Source organism: Prionailurus viverrinus, chromosome F2 (genome assembly GCF_022837055.1).
Source record: "Prionailurus viverrinus isolate Anna chromosome F2, UM_Priviv_1.0, whole genome shotgun sequence".
Taxonomy (NCBI): domain Eukaryota; kingdom Metazoa; phylum Chordata; class Mammalia; order Carnivora; family Felidae; genus Prionailurus; species Prionailurus viverrinus.
In genome coordinates this window covers 27,637,647-27,654,809 of record NC_062578.1, presented here as the reverse complement: position 1 = coordinate 27,654,809, position 17,163 = coordinate 27,637,647, and the positions used below count along the sequence as shown (strand labels likewise).

At 36.5% G+C, this 17,163-nt stretch overlaps 1 protein-coding gene and 1 long non-coding RNA gene across 3 annotated transcripts in view; one reads left to right on the top strand and one right to left on the bottom strand.

Moving 5' to 3' along the window:
* PKIA (cAMP-dependent protein kinase inhibitor alpha) overlaps positions 1-17,163 on the bottom strand; it is a 95,572-nt gene that overhangs the window by 34,722 nt on the left and 43,687 nt on the right. The window contains exon 2 of one of the 2 annotated variants that reach the window (XM_047843003.1): positions 2,575-2,706. The exons of the other annotated variant lie outside the window; for it this stretch is intronic. The gene's annotated coding sequence lies outside the window, so the exon portion shown is untranslated. The remainder of the gene's footprint in view (positions 1-2,574; positions 2,707-17,163) is intronic. 2 annotated transcript variants of the gene reach the window in all.
* LOC125156771 (uncharacterized) overlaps positions 1-17,163 on the top strand; it is a 104,656-nt gene that overhangs the window by 84,393 nt on the left and 3,100 nt on the right. The gene's annotated exons all lie outside the window — the stretch shown is intronic.

Sequence of the window (17,163 nt, the reverse complement as noted above, 5' to 3'; positions counted from 1 at the left end):
ATAAACTCAAAATGGATTACAGACCTAAATATGAGATCTGAAACCATAAAAATCCTAGAAGAGAGCATAGGCAGTAATTTCATTGACATCCGCAGCAGCAGCAGCACTTTTCTAGGTATGTTTCCTAAGGGAAGGGAACAAAAGCAAAAATAAACTGTTGGAACTACATCAAAATAAAAAGCTTTTGCATGGTGAAGGAAACCAAAAACAAAACAAACAGGCAGTGTACTGAATGGGAGAAGATGGTTGCAAATTATATATCCAATAAGGGGTCAATATCCAAAATATATAAAGAACTTGTACAACCCAATACCAAAAAAAAACCAGTCCAATCAAAAATGGGCAGAGAACTAAATAGACATTTTTTCCAAAGAAGACATACAGATGGCCAACAGACGTATGAAAAGATGCTCAACGTCATAATCATCAGGGAAATGTAAATCAAAACCACAATGAGTTGTCACCTTACACCTGTCAGAATAACTAAAATCAAAGACAAGAAATAACAAATGTTGGTGAGAGTATGTGGAAAAAAAGGAACCCTTGTTCAGTGTTGGTGGTAATATAAATTGGTACAGCTACTATGGAAAACAATATGGAGAAATACCATATGATCTAATAATTCCACTACTGGGTATTTACCTAAAAAAAAAAAACAAAAAAAACCCACACTAATTTGAAAAGATATGCACCCTATGTTTGTTGCAGCATTATTTACAATACCAAACTATGGAAGCAACTTAAGTATCCATCAACAGACAAATGAATAAGAAAGATGTGGTATACACACACACATGCGCACGCACACGTGCGTGCGCGCGCGCACACACACGTATATGCACAGGAATATTACACAATCATCAAAAAGGATAAGATCATCCCATTTGAGACAAAATGGATGAACCTAGATGGTAGTATTAAGTAAAATAAATCAGGTTGAGAAAGACAAATACCATATGATTTCACTCATATATGGAATCTAAAAAACAAAAACAAATGAATAAATAAGAAATAAAAAGAATCAAAACTACAAAGAACAAACTGACAGCTGCCAGAGGGAATGGGAGTAGGAGAATGGGCAAAATGCGTGAAGGGGAGTGGAGATATGGGCTGCCAGTTATAAAATGAGCCTAAGTCAGGAATAAAAAGCACAGCATGGGGAATATCGTCAATGATATTGTAATAGTGTTATATGCTGACTGACAATAGCTACACTTGTGATGAGCATAGGTGAGAGATGTTGAATCATTATGTTGTACACCTAAAACGAATGTAACATTACGAATGTTACAACTATACAACAAATGTGTCAACTATACTCAAAAAAAAAATAAAACTAGATAATTCTTCAGCTATATCAGTAGTGTGAGATCTAGACTTTCAACTAATGGATACTTCTGTCATAGATTTTCGCAATATGGGGTCTGTCTTGGTCTTATAATTATCCTTAGAATCATGGGGACTGATCCATTCTTGCAACAAATTTTATTGCTTACATTCAAAGTGTCAGTTACAGTGCTGGATCCTGAGAATACAGAAGTCGACACACAAGGAAATATAAGGATAAAACACATTTTCTAACACATTAACTTTTCTCATTCATTCATCCATAAGTCATTCAACATGGGTCTTATATTGAGTACTGAGTACAGACCAGGTGATATGGTAAACGCTGAATATAACTGCGAATGAGATGGATAGGCCCTGATTTTGATGTCACTACTGTCTTTTGTCTTGCCATACAATGAGATATCTTTATTAATTTTGCTTTAAGGTTTTATCTGAAATTGCTAATGAAAAATAAAGTGGTTAGTGCAGTTTTGACATGCATAGGTAAATTCCCATGCCCCATTTTCCTCCCTTTTAACTCCCTATGTACACTCACTTTTTGCCAAGACCAAAACTAAGTGTGCCCCAACAAGAACCTTCACACCATTGACTGCAGCTCTTCCTTACTTAGACTTGTTGTCATCATAGCCCTTAATTTTGATAAGCAACTAAAAGGTCATGAAGACAACCTAGAATATGATTTGTCTTAGGAGAAAGTAACAAAAAGATTAATCTGCTGCTCCACATGACTAACCTCCTAGGATTAAACCAGTCACCAACGGGGCGCCTGGGTGGCGCAGTCGGTTAAGCGTCCGACTTCAGCCAGGTCACGATCTCGCGGTCCGTGAGTTCGAGCCCCGCGTCGGGCTCTGGGCTGATGGCTCAGAGCCTGGAGCCTGTTTCCGATTCTGTGTCTCCCTCTCTCTCTGCCCCTCCCCCGTTCATGCTCTGTCTCTCTCTGTCCCAAAAATAAATAAACGTTGAAAAAAAAATTAAAAAAAAAAAAACAAAACAGTCACCAAGATCACTATATGTACTAGGCAACAGTGAGCTAAAAATGGAAAAAAAGCATCATACTGTTATTGTATTCATTTCCCTCCAAGGTACTCTCTGATAAACACCATAGGGAATTGCAAACAACTTCCTTGTATGTTATATATCCATCGTTTTCCAAATAGTCATGTCTTATCCAGCCATCAGCATACTTTTTCTGAGGTGGTTGAATGTGAGACTAAGTGTTCCTACCTGATTGGAAACCTTCTTGTCCTTAATTCATTGGCTATACTTGATTTTTTTTTTCCCCCTTGGGTCAGACTTTCAGACTTCTATCAGAAACTGCTCCTTTGGGGAAACCAGGCCTTCCAGAAACTCAGGAAACTAAAATGGAGACAGCAAGAGAAAGGGACATTTATTTTTACTTAGAGATCTCAATTTTTTAAAATTTTAAGTAAATGTCCAAATGTAGGGTTCCTAAGCAGTATAAACTTCTACGTTATAGTTTATATCCAGTTTATAAGTTTGCTAACTCAGAAGTGAATATGACAAGGGTTTAGGTTGTATTTTGCCTTCAAGCCAAGCAAAAAGAAAGCCCCGTTATCCTTTGATCGTTACAACACAAAAGGCAAAAAAGGCAAGTTTTCTGTTTCTGTAAAATTTACTTCCTTTCTTCAGTCTTCATGTAGATCTTTAGTAAACTATTAATTTGATTAAATTATTCATAAACATAGGAACTTAGAGAAGTATATTTCACAGAGACCTTTAATGTATAATATTCACTGCACACATGCACCATGAGCTCCTCTTTTCAAGCACTAATGGATACATAAGAGTGTGAATGTCTCTGGGTAGCACAAGGATGTGTCTTTTCTTGGGATGGGGAGATGGGGAAAGAATAAATCTTTTGAATTCTAGTCAGTGATTTAGAAAAAGAGATATTAGGGTAAAAGGAAAGGCTGGCTACAAGTGAAGCAATAAAGTCCTAAAGCTGTGCTTCCAAAATAATAATAGCAGTTTTCTGAGTAGTTGAGGAAGCAATCTCCACAAATTATAGTCACACCTGTTACAGACCATCTGCTGATAAATTCCAAAGCATCATTAATGGAAAACAAATGGCACTATCTTACTTACCTTCCCTTTATCCATTGACCATTCTCATATAAATTATTTTTCTCTTCAAAGTTATGTTCTTTCCTATCTGTTTATAATAGGATCTAGGAAGAGTGACACATAATGTGCCATGCCTTGATACTTTTATAGTGAGACTCTGCATGGACGAGTGAATCATTACGAGGCTATAAATTGTTTGAGACTGAATTCCCTTAGAAGCAGAACTTGAAGAGAATTTGAATGCAAACTGTTTATCTGGGAGGTAGTCCCAGGAAACCCAGAAGTGGAGTGGGAACTGAGAATAGAGGCATGGGAGGAAGCCAGTAGTGGTGCTTTACTGAACAGATTACTCCTGGGGAGAACTGCTGTCAGTCCTTCAGGGGAGTTCTGTGAGACTACAGAGTGTGATTCAGTTACCCCAATAGTGGGTGAGAAACTGTCATTGGTTGAAAGCTACACCCACATACATCAACTCTTGGGCACTTCTGGCCTGTACAGGGTAGATAATTGCAGGTGATAGCATGATTCTATCAGTCTTTACTGCAATGATGAGTGCTGGGGAGCACTGACAGCATCTGATACAGTGGGGATGGGGATATTAATGACTAGCTTGAAAGTCCAAGTGGAAAACCTTAAGTTCTTGGGTTCATGGTTTTACTTTGAGGCATTTAAGCACTAATAGATCAACAATTTCTGTTATCAAATCAAGTCTAAGATCTCAAGTCCCCAATCTTTTTGGAAAACTGGGTGTCTTTGATAGATATTTAAAAAGTGAATGATTAAGATTTCAAGTTGATCATTCATTCATTCAACAAGCATTTACCGAACACCTAAAATATGCCATAGGTATACTAGACACCAGTGTTACCATTATTGAAAGCATTATCTTACCATCTGGAATGCAATGTATTAGGACACCCAGATAAGTAAATCCATAATTATAACATAAATTATTACAGCATGTTATAGCAAGACATAGCAGGACCATAATTCATGCTGTGGACAGTGGTATGTGAGTATCAGCAGGGTTTATTGTAGAAGGCACTATGTGAGATGGATATGTAACATGAATGAGGAGTGATTTTTGAGACAAAGAGGAGAGAAATTCATGGTAGCAAGAAAAAGAATAGTTAAGGATTAGACTAGAAAGGAATTACATATACAATCAGTATACTCACTGGAGTATATTAAGAACATGGAGAAAGAGTTAGAAACCAGATCACGAATGGTCCATGTAGTAGTGCCATGGTATGAATGTTTGTGTTCTCCCCAAATTCATGCGTTGAAATCCTAATCCCCAAATGTAATGGTATTAGTTGGTGGGGCCTTTGGGAGGTGATTAGGTCATGAGGGTGGAGCCCTCTTGAATGGGATTAGTGATTTTGTAAAAGAGACCCCACTGAGCTCCCTACCACTTTCTGCCACTTGATACAATGACAAATTTGTGACCCAGAAAAGGACCCTCACCCAGCCACGCTGCCCTGATTTTGGACTTCCAGACTCCAGAACAATAATTCCATTGTTCATAAGCCACCCACTCTGTAGTATTTTGTTATAGCAGTGCAAATAGACTAATACAGTTAGAATGCAAGATTTTATCCTAAGCAAGAGGTAAATGCACTGAAGGATTTTAACTGGAAAGTTAAAGTTAGAAGAGAGAGAAAAGTTGATTTTCATAACATAATCAGAAGTTTTTGTAAGAAAAATTTGCCTGTGTTTTCTTTCAGTGGCTGGATTGTTGGGGAAGGGTGATGGCAATTCTGCATATAGAAAGATTAGTTAGTAGTCCATTGATATAAGTCAAACAAGAAAGTAAATATAGAATTTATGAATTTGTGACTGACATTTCTTTCAGTACTTGAAAAATATTATGACAATGTTCTCGCTCCAAGCTTCAGATTAGAAATATTCTGGGGGCGCCTGGGTGGCTCTGTCAGTTAAGCATCCAACTTCAGCTCAGGTCATGATCTCATGGCTCATTGAGTTCAAGCTCTGCATCAGGCTCTGTGCTGACAGCTCAGACCCTGCAGCCTGCTTCAGAGTCTGTGTCCTTCTCTCACTCTGTCCCTCCCCTGCTCACGTTCTCTCTCCTCTCTCTCTTAAGAATAAATAAAACATTGGCACAAAAACAGACACATAGACCAATGGAATAGAATAGAAACCCCAGAACTAGACCCACAAACGTATGGCCAACTAATCTTTGACAAAGCAGGAAAGAATATCCAATGGAAAAAAGACAGTCTCTTTAACAAATGGTGCTGGGAGAACTGGACAGCAACATGCAGAAGATTGAAATTAGACCACTTTCTCACACCATTCACAAAAATAAACTCAAAATGGATAAAGGACCTGAATGTGACACAGGAAACCATCAAAGCCCTAGAGGAGAAAGCAGGAAAAGACCTCTCTGACCTCAGCCGTAGCAATTTCTTACTTGACACATCCCCAAAGGCAAGGGAATTAAAAGCAAAAATGAACCACTGGGACCTTATGAAGATAAAAAGCTTCTGCACGGCAAAGGAAACAACCAACAAAACTAAAAGGCAACCAACGGAATGGGAAAAGATATTTGCAAATGATATACCAGACAAAGGGCTAGGATCTAAAATCTATAAAGGGCTCACCAAACTCCACACCCAAAAAACAAATAACCCAGTGAAGAAATGGGCAGAAAACATGAATAGACACTTCTCTAAAGAAGACATCCGGATGGCCAACAGGCACATGAAAAGATGCTCAACGTCGCTCTTCATCAGGGAAATACAAATCAAAACCACACTCAGATAACACCTCACGCCAGTCAGAGTGGCCAAAATGAACAAATCAGGAGACTATAGATGCTGGCGAGGATGTGGAGAAATGGGAACCCTCTTGCACTGTTGGTGGGAATGCAAATTGGTGCAGCCACTCTGGAAAGCAGTGTGGAGGTTCCTCAAAAAATTAAAAACAGATCTACCCTATGACCCAGCAGTAGCACTGCTAGGAATTTACCCAAGGGATACAGGAGTACTGATGCATAGAGGCACTTGTACCCCAGTGTTTATAGCAGCACTCTCAACAATAGCCAAATTATGGAAAGAGCCTAAATGTCCATCAACTGATGAATGGATAAAGAAATTATGGTTTATATACACAATGGAATACTACGTGGCAATGAGAAAAAATGAAATATGGCCTTTTGTAGCAACATGGATGGAACTGGAGAGTGTGATGCTAAGTGAAATAAGCCATACAGAGAAAGACAGATACCATAGGGTTTCACTCTTATGTGGATCCTGAGAAACTTAACAGAAACCCATGGGGGAGGGAAGGAAAAAAAAAAAAAAGGTTAGAGTGGGAGAGAGCCAAAGCATAACAGACTCTTAAAAACTGAGAACAAACTGAGGGTTGATGGGGGGTGGGAGGGAGGCGAGGGTGGGTGATGGGCATTGAGGAGGGCATCTTTTGGGATGAGCACTGGGTGTTGTATGGAAACCAATTTGACAAAAAAGAATAAATAAAACATTAAAAAAATATTAAAGAAATGTTCTGTCATTGGAACTGATGTTTCTCTGTAAGTAGTACATTGTTTCTCCTTGTCTGCTTTCAAGATTTTTTTGTCTTTATTTTTTCTAAGTTTAATTATGATGTGTCTTGGCAAGGATATCTTTGTGTTTATCCTATTTGGAGTTTCTCAGATTCTTGAATCTTGAGGTTTATGTCTTTTACAAATTTGGGTACTTTTTAGTCATTATTTCTTTGAATACTCTGTCAGTCCTACTTGCTCTCGTTTCATTCTGGGACTTTGGTAATATGAATCTTAGCTCTTTTTTTTTTAACATTTATTTTTGAGAGAGAGAGACAGAGAGAGACAGAGCATGAGTGGGGAAGGAGCAGAAAGAGAGGGAGACACAGAATCAAGAGCAGGCTCCAGGCTCTGAGCTGTCAGCACAGAGCCCACATGAGGCTCAAACCCACAAAACATTTAATCATGACCTGAGCCAAAGTAAGACTTAATCGACTGATCCACCATGTGCCCCGAGTGTTAGCTCTTGTTTTTCTTTTTTTTTTTTTATTGTTCTACAGGTTCTTGAGATCCTTTTCCTTCTTCACCTCCATCTCCCAGTCTGGTTTTCTCTCTGTTTCTCAGATCTGATGAATTCTATTGATCTATCTTCAAGTTAATGATTCTAGACTTTGTCATCTCCAATCTAAAGCCTATCTAATAAGATTTTTATTTTGGTTATTGTATTTTTCAGTTTTATCATTTTCATTTGTTTTTATTGTTATAATTTCCACTTCTTTGCTTACATTTTCTATTTTTTCCCCATTTGTTTCAAGGAATACATAATTGCTTACTGGAAGCATTTACATGATAGCTTATTTAAAATCCTTTTTAGATAATTCCAACACCTTATTTATCTTGGTGTTGGTGCATGTTGTTTGTATTTTTTCATTTGTTTTGTGATTTCCTGGTTCTTGGCCTGATGAGTAATTTTCAATTATATTTGAACATTTTGAGTATTATATGAATCTGAATCTTATTTAATCTTATTATTATTATTTTAAGCAGCAAGATCCCTATATTGAGATGTGGCATGAAGACTGGGGTGGGAATACGTAGGTACAGCTTTCCACTGGGCCCTATTGACAATACTTCAGCAAAAGTGGGCACTGATTCACATGGTTCACTGCAGACAGATGTGATAGAAATTCAGCTCTCCTCTCTCCTCCTGCCCTGCTGATACCTGTGCCCCACCACCCCAAAGTAGGACCATTCATAGCACCATATTTCCTGTAAGTGGGATGGAGGTTCAGCTTCCCAGCAGGTCCCCTGACATTAGGGGAGGTGGAAGGGAAGTGTTAATTGTCTTTCTTCACACCACCTTTTCATTGATGCTGGTTGTGGGCAAAGGCTCAGCTCTCTGCTGACACCAGGGTGGGAAGAGAACCAGCCCTGCTTTGTGCCACCTCATTCTATCTTAGTGCTTTAGGAAGAGAATAGGCATTCTGCACCCTACTGGGTCTTACTGACACCAGGTGACAGGGTGGTGTCACCCTGTCAAAGTAGAGTGTCAAAGTAGAGTGACTATTAGCTTCAACTTGCAACATCCTATTATTGATTTCAAGTAGAGGTGGAGGCTAAGCTCCCAAACTGGACCCTAAGACTGTGTGAGGGCAGTCCAGTGTTAACTAGCCTTGTCAGGCCACCTTCTTAAGTCTTTGCTGATTGATAGGGGTGGAGGCTCAGCTCACTGCTGGGCCACACTGAAGTACCCTGGTAGGAGAACCAGAGTGCTGCCTGCTTTTGGAGGGCAAAAGTGGGATGGTATTGAAAATCAGGTCCTCGCTTGGTCCCACGAAAACCAGGGGGCATAGGTGGTGAATGCAACTTTTCCATTGGTATTTGGCTTGAGCAGTGCATGTATTACCAAAATGGTTTTCTGGTGTTAGCAACCCTTTTCCTCAGACTTTGGCTCGGTAGACCAGGTTTTCCTTGAGACGTTTTTACGTCTCTTGTTCTGTTGGTGGTTATGGGTCAGAGGTTCCTGCAGTGTCCTCTGCAGGATATATAGGGAGCAATAGGAAACAGGGAAGTCATCACCATGTCATTCCTCAAGTCCTAAGGTTCCTAGTAAGTCCACCTTATTTCCATCTTTGAGTGTCTTCCTATGCTTTTTTTTTTTATGCTGTGTTCAGGGTTTTAGTTTTAAGTGTGAGGACCTGGGAGAAATGGGCTACCCCATCTTATTGGAAGCAGATGTCAGGTAGTCTATTGATGTTGAAAATGCGGATTTTCACACTTTTAAAAGTCAAGTGTTTTGTTGGATTTGAAATTTAAAAATAAGCAAGGAATGAGGCAAGAATGATCTATGTGGTAATAGATCAGAGATGGAAACTTCAATATACATTCATGTTTCACTTAATATTGACACACATGATTATGTACAGAAATGTTTATAGATAGGTGTATATACATGGCTAGTATACACACATCTTTCTCTTTGCTCAGTCAGACCTAGAAGCAATGACACCCTAGAAGGAATGAACATACCTCCCCCCAGATCTTAGTGTCTAATACCATTCCCCAATAAAAGGATCTAGGGCTCCTTGGAAAAATGGCTGATTCTCATACTGGGACAGTAAATATAAAAGATGAGCCTAGACCCTCTTTCAAAAAAAAAAAACAATGAAGTACTAAAAAATACAGACGTATATGGATGGGGACATAGCAAAGTCGCACAAGAGCCAACTGAAAGTGTTCAGATTGGTCACAACCAGAACAATTTCAGCAATAAAGTAGCATTACATTATAACCCAAAGTATAAAATAAAAATCCATGAGTTCTTACTGATAAAAATGAATAATGGAATATATAATTAAATGGGGGAAAACAGATAAATCTCCAATGCAAAATTCCAAATAGTTTATGTAGATACTCCACCTTAAGCATAACTCCTCACTTCTTAGTTGTGGGCTGAGCATAATGATGTTCTTCCAACATGTACAATTTGGAATTGGGGAAAAGAGTAACTTTACCTGAAAAATACTACCTCATACTACGCTACCTTTATATGACTAATATGTACCATGGGCATGATTCCACTTCAGAGGGCAGAGATTATCATAAACATTGATTGTAAGCAATGTCTAAAGTACAGTGAAATTTAGAGTACATAATGTCATTGAACGTGATTCTATCTCTAATATGGCTAATCTCAGATTATTTTTATTGGTGCAAAATACAAAAATCATCAGGGAATGTTATGCTTAACTTTTAAGAACAGTTAAGGTATGTTATTTAGCAAATTCTCCTTCATGCTTTTGAAAACAGGGCAGTTCTTCTACTCTGACACTGGGCACAAAAATGAGTTTGCATTTTTTTTCCATTGACCCCTTTCTCACCTTTTCCCCTGTGTTATATTTGTTCTACTTTCTCAAGAACTAGTATTTATTCTCGTTGATATAATGATATAAATTATATAATAAATGCACTCATTTATTCATTCAATTATTTATTAAATGAATCTTTACTGAACACCTACATAAGGCAAAAAAAAAAAAGGCAGAAAACTAATCTGGGTTGCACTGAAAAATAATCAACTCAGTTAAAATCTTTGCTAATGACAAGTGTTACTCAATTTACTGGAAATTACGTTTCATTACGGGGGCTCACAGACTCAGGGAAAAGCAAAACCTAAATAATAAAAAAAGTAAGTCCTATCCATATATTGAGTGCCTGTTTTGTATCTGACTCTGTGAAAGAAACTCTAAAATGATTAGGGATGTTTTGAGGATTGTCTGTTATAATTGGAATCTCCATTTTATAGATAAAAATAAAAAGACTCACAGATTAGGTTACTCACCTAAAATGAAATGGCCCAGAAACAGCACAACTGGAATTAGAACTTTAGATTTTATGATGCCACAGCCTATGCTTCTAATCACAATGTGTGTGTGTGTGTGTGTGTGTGTGTGTGTGTGTGTGTGTGTGGGAGAGAGAGAGAGAGAGAAAGAGAGAGAGGAAGTGGGAGAGAGAGAGGGAGTAATAGGGAACTTCTGAGAAATGGTGAGTACTGCCAGGTATCCATCAATAATTTAGGAACTCCTAACTATGCAAATAATTGTTAATCATAAGGCTGAACTAAGGATCTCTCACTTTTGAACTAAGAACTTAAAAGGTTTCCATAAGTTGAGTCGAAATTTTACACTTACATAAGATACTTATTACAGACAGTCAAAGTATAATTCAGTAACTGAAGAGCTCTGAAAATACTGGAAGCATTCATATCAGTGCGGTTTCATAATGTGGATAATAGAGGATTTAAGAAATTGGCAGATGTACCTGGAAGACTCATTTGTTTCCATTTCTGTGAAGATAAGTGAATAAAAATAAGAAAAGTAGAAATGAATGGCTAGCAATTTTAAGTAGTTTTCTTAATCTCCATACTAGGAGAGACTAAGCAAAAAAAAAAAAAAAAGGATCTTGAAATGATATTTTTGAAGCACTTACAATTGCATCTGGTCTTTTTATATCAAATAACTTGGAATATGAACTATAAAATAAATCTAATCCCTGATGATAGAATTGTTGACTTGATCTGAAAGTATGAAATGTAACATGATGTGGTAATCAGAGAGTCTTAAGAAAAGCGGTAGAAAATTCCTCACTGCTTCTCTTAAAAAGCAAAATTATAAAAAGAACCATGTTAAATATTATTTTGAAACAAAAAAAAATTCTCATACTGTTACAGAATTTTAAAATTTTTATTTTGGTTTAATTTATAATAAATATTCATATATTTACATAGCTGTCACAAGGTAAACATGATTTTGAAATCAGATTTCTTCATTAAGCATTCTGTTTTGCTGCATTTTCTTGTAATTATAATAATGAATTTTCTACTAAGGAGATATAACTAACTAAAATATTTTCTTATTGTTGACTATTAAAGATGTTTCAAATTTTTTGTTATTAGGTATGACCTGACAATGAACACCTTTATATAATAATTTTCTAAATATCAATTATTTATTAAAGTTTCCAGACTTAGAATTACTATGTAAAACCTATGACCTTTTCATCTTGTGAGATATTGCCAGATTACTTTTCAAAAAATGAAATCAAATTATATTACCAAGATCTTTGTCAACACAAAATATATATAAAATTTTTTATTTTGTTATATTAATAAACTGAAACTTCACATTCCATTTCTTTGTTTACACAACTATTGAGGTTGAATATCACATACATATTTCAAATACTAATCATGTTTTCTCTCTTTTTTTTAAGTTTATTTATTTTGAGAGCAAGAGAGCACGAGTGGGGAAAGGGCAGAGAGAGGGAGACAGAGAGAATCCCAAGCAGGCCCAGCATTGTCAGTGAAGGGCTGAATCTGGGGCTCGAACTCATGAACCTCGAGACCATGACCTGAGCTGAAGTCACATGTTTAACCAACTGAGCCACCAGGTACCCCATAATTGTATTTTCTCTTCACTGCCATCTTTAACTTTTCTACCTCTTCATAACTTATAGCCAGGTAGTTGGAGAGAAAAATTACATGGCAAAGGCAAATTAGTATTCCAATAAAGATTACCAATTTCAAATGGGGTTTTCAAGACTGGAAATATGGCTCTGACTTACTAGTAAGTTCTTTTTAATTGTCCTTAAAGGACTGATTTTTTTTTACAAATCTTCCCCAGTCTCCTGAAATTTCCCTCTATCCTCTCTATCTCCCTTGTTCTTAGGAGAGGAGTTGTCTCATATCTCATTAAGAATATAGAAGTCACTGGGGCACCTGGGTGGCTCAGTCAGTTAAGCATCCGACTTCGGCTCAGATCATGATCTCCTGGTTCGTAAGTTGGAGCTCCACATCAGGCTCCCTGCTGACAGCTCAGAGCCTGGAGCCTGCTTCGGATTCTGTGTGTGTCTCTCTCTTTGACCCTTCTCTGCTCGCACTCTGTCTCTCTCTCTCAAAAATAAATAAACATTTAAAAACATACTAAAAAAAAAAAAAGAAAATAGAAGTCAGTAAATAACTCACTGTCGAATCCATTAATTCATTAGCATTTGTACAGATCTTTGTATTCCTTTTTGTTGTAAGAGTTAAAGTAAAAAGCCATTTTCACTATACATAGTGGGTATTCCATTTTCTCTCATCTTCTCAAGTACTTTGCAGCACTGCATTTTCCACAACTTGAAAACTCCTTACGAATTATTCCCATCAAAATTCAACTTCCAGACTAAGTAACTCCTACTTAAAATGTTAAAAAAATATACTCAACATCTTCTCTTGATCCCTGCCTATCTTCCTTATCTAATTCATGGCTGAGCTTTTCAAAAGTATCTTCATATACTGTTTCCATTTCTTCACATCCCATTTATTCTATAATTTAGTTCCATCTGGCTTCTCTCACCCCAACCTCTTTGCCCACTGCCTTGAAATTTTACTTATAAATGTCACAGCTATCTCCATGTCAATACAACCAATGGACAGTTTTGGTCCTCATATTTCTAGGCTCTTTCTTCTTTAAAAAAGAAAACAAAAGCAAAAAACTTTGTTTTTATGCTTCTATGCTTTTATACCCTCGTAATCTTCTATCTCGGTATATTTTAGTGGCTCCCCTTCTTTAATCTCATATCTAAATATTCTATTAGTTTTCGTTATCTTCAGTGCAATATACAACTTCTGAAGGATTATTCTCAACATTTAGTTTTCATAATAATGCTAATAGCAGTAATCAATACTTCTATAATGCTTCCATGAGCCAGACACTATTTTAAGACAGTTTTATATATATATATATATATATGTATGTGTATATATATATATATGTATATGTGTATATATATGTATATATGTATATATATGTATATATACATATATATACGTATACTGTTACAAATTTATATAGTAAATTATACAAATATATATAATTTATACATATTTATATACTGTTATATATATATATACCATTATATCTATTTATATACATTATATACATTATATGTGAGTTTACCCTCCTCATAAACCTATGAGATAAGTATTATTATTCCATATTACAAATAAAGAAACAGGCACTGAGTGGTTAAGTATGATTACCCAGTGTCACATGAACAGTAATTGGTGATGTCCTGAATTGAGTTAATGCTGGGTAAGTTAAAGAGTTTAGAGAAGGCAAGTTAAATGATGTCTCATGGATTGGCCTTAAAATGAGCAAAATTTAATTAATGACATATAAAGTACCAGAAAGCAATGAATGGAACATTTTTTACTGAATGCAAACTACTAAGTCATAAATCGTAACTAAGTGTGATTGATTCTTATTGAATGAAATTATTTCTCTGTTCTTTTGAAAGAGAAATATTCTTATTCTATTGTTTCACATTTTTTTCATTCATTCACATATTTGCTCATTTATTAAACACACATTTCCTAAGCACTTTCCATGCCCCAGTCTCTGTTGAAAGCCTCAGAGGATTCAATGGTGAAGGAGAAAGCACCAAGTCCTTGCTCTTAATCAAATGCCCCAGAGCTGGGGGAAGAAGAGTAAACATAATGATAAATTTCATATAAGTGACAGAAATATAACTGGATAATGGGATAGAGAGGCACTGAAGAGGCATGTATCTGGCCAAAACAAGAGTGGCCCTTTAAATTGAAATGTTAATGATTAGAGGGATAATGGTCTAGGTACAAGTACCAGCAAATGCAAACCTGTGAGGAAAATGTGCCTGGAACCAGGTGAAGGTTGGGGAACGATACCAAAAGTGGCCAGGGCATACAGTACTCCTAAGCCTCACTCAATGGTTTATATTTTTCTCTTCACAGTAGATAGTTGTTAGATGTAAGAAGCAGGCAGTGATATCATCTGATTTGTGTTTTTTAAAAGATTACTTTGACTGTTGAGTCTACTAAAAAAACAGAATAGCTGTACCTCTATGAGGTGTGGATAATAAATTTTAAAAATCCCCAATGAGCTCATAAATGGTTCATTAATTATCACCATTAGTCTCAACTATATTGCATTAATATAAGCTTGGTGACTCTGGGCCTGGGGCATGATAAATTAGGGAACCCAACTATTTTCAAATAATGTAATTTGAAAAATTCTCAAACTTGTTGAGGTTCAGGAATATCATTTTATTGATCGGGGCTGGATGAGAGGTCTAGAGTAAGAAAAGAGCACATGCCAGTTCTCTTCCTTTGTCTATTCTTCCTTTCTGTGGGAGAAGTGGTGGGAGGGATGTGGATGCAACACTTAAATTTCAGAACTAGTTCGATTTCATTAAGTATTTGCTAAAAAACTACCAAATGTTAGGCACTAGCTGAGACTGGGAATACAGAGTGAATAGTAATAAGAGCAGCTATTACTAATAAGAGCAAGGCACTGTGCTAATGCATAACATGTACCATCTCATGTTATATTAATTTACACATTAACTCTATGCAGTAGGTGCATTTATTATCCCATTTGCCACATAAGAAATCTGATACTTTTAAGGGCTTCAAGGTTATGTAGCTAGTCAGGGGTGTAGGCAGTCAGTAGATCACTTTCTTTTTTTTTTTTTTTAATTTTATTCTTACATTTATTCATTTTTGAGAGACAGAGAGAGGCAGACTGCAAGTGGGGGGGGGGCAGAGAGAGAGGGAGATACAGAATCTGAAGCAGGCTCAAGGCTCCAAGCTGTCAGCACAGACATGGGGCTCAAACTCACAAACCATGAGATCATGACCTGAGGTGAAGTCGGACGCTTAACCGACTGAGCCACCCAGGTGCCCCAGATCACCAACTTTCTTAACCATTACGCTGTATTGTCTTCAAGGACCCTACTGAGAAGTACAAAATTATACATATAATTCAAAATTATACATAAGACCACCTGGTACAAAGTAACTGCTTGAAAAGGCTTGCGTTTACGAAAGATGCACTTGGAGAGAAGACTGTGAGAAAGGATCACAAAAATGCACTCTCTGTACTAAGGGGCAACAAAAGTGAGAAAGAACTAGCCCAGGGCACCAGGGTAGGCTAACAGTATGATGTTTAGGACCAAGAGGCAGTGTTTCTCTCTTCTTTTTCCCTCACAATTATTAAATTATATCTACTTCACAATAAGAAAGAAGACACAGCATAGTGGGCAGTTTGTGGACATAGCTTGGATCCTGACAGATGTAGAGTATATAGTACAACACTGGCACCAAGTACAGTTTAAAACACTCATTTTTTTTAGCCTTGAAGCAAAATAGCTTTCTGATATGTATAATTTAGGAAAGTCTTGAGAGAAAATATTGAAAGCATACTATCTCAAAGGAAAGTGATTTTGCAAAAGCTCTACCAGCAGAAGCAACTCTAAACCCACCAATCATTTAGTGAGCTTTGTACTGTTATATCCTCCCATGTGTTGTTTCTTTATGCATTTTTTCTAGAAGAATGCTCATAAGAGTTCATCAATTCTCAGAGATAAAGATCCACACTGATGGCAGAAAAGAGCTTTGCTCTGGAATTAGATCAGTTTAGGTTTTGCTGCTTACTAGAATTAGGTAACATTCTTAATCTTTCTGAGTCTGTTTCCTATATGCAAACAGGGATAACACTACTATAGAAGGGTGTGGTTAAATTAAATGATGTACATAACCTTCAATACTATGAGAATATGCCTAGTAAATGTTAAGTGATGAGCCAGTATTCTGCTTCCTTGAAATGAATGAAATCTGTTTTCATGCTCTTCACATGATTTCTTAGTTAATGGTCTAAATATCAAGGCAACGTGTAGTTAAAAATTATTTTTGTTCTGTCACTGCCCATCTCCACTTCCAGTACATTATCCTTGATAAATCATAACTCCATGTCAGTAATATTTATCACTTAAGCTATTACTGTTCATATGTATTAAGATATTTCAATGTGAGATAAGTTATTACTCAAAGGGATGGCTAAGCCAGCTTTTTCATGATTCCAATGGATAAAAATATATCTTATTCAGAACTTTCAAAGAAGAGAGCCAGTGATTCAAGATGTGGGTAGGAAAACTATTTTCTTTTCTTTCTCTTTCTTTCTTTCTTTCTTTCCAAAGAATGTTATTTTCTTTTGCTTTGGTGGGGAAAAAAGACAGATTATAGTTAATTTACAATATAGTTATATTTATAATGTATACACTAATTGTCAGTTTATATAGTTCATAGTCTAATTTACATTTGATTAGCAAAAAGAAGTGTCATAAATTTACAATGATAAATCAGTTTT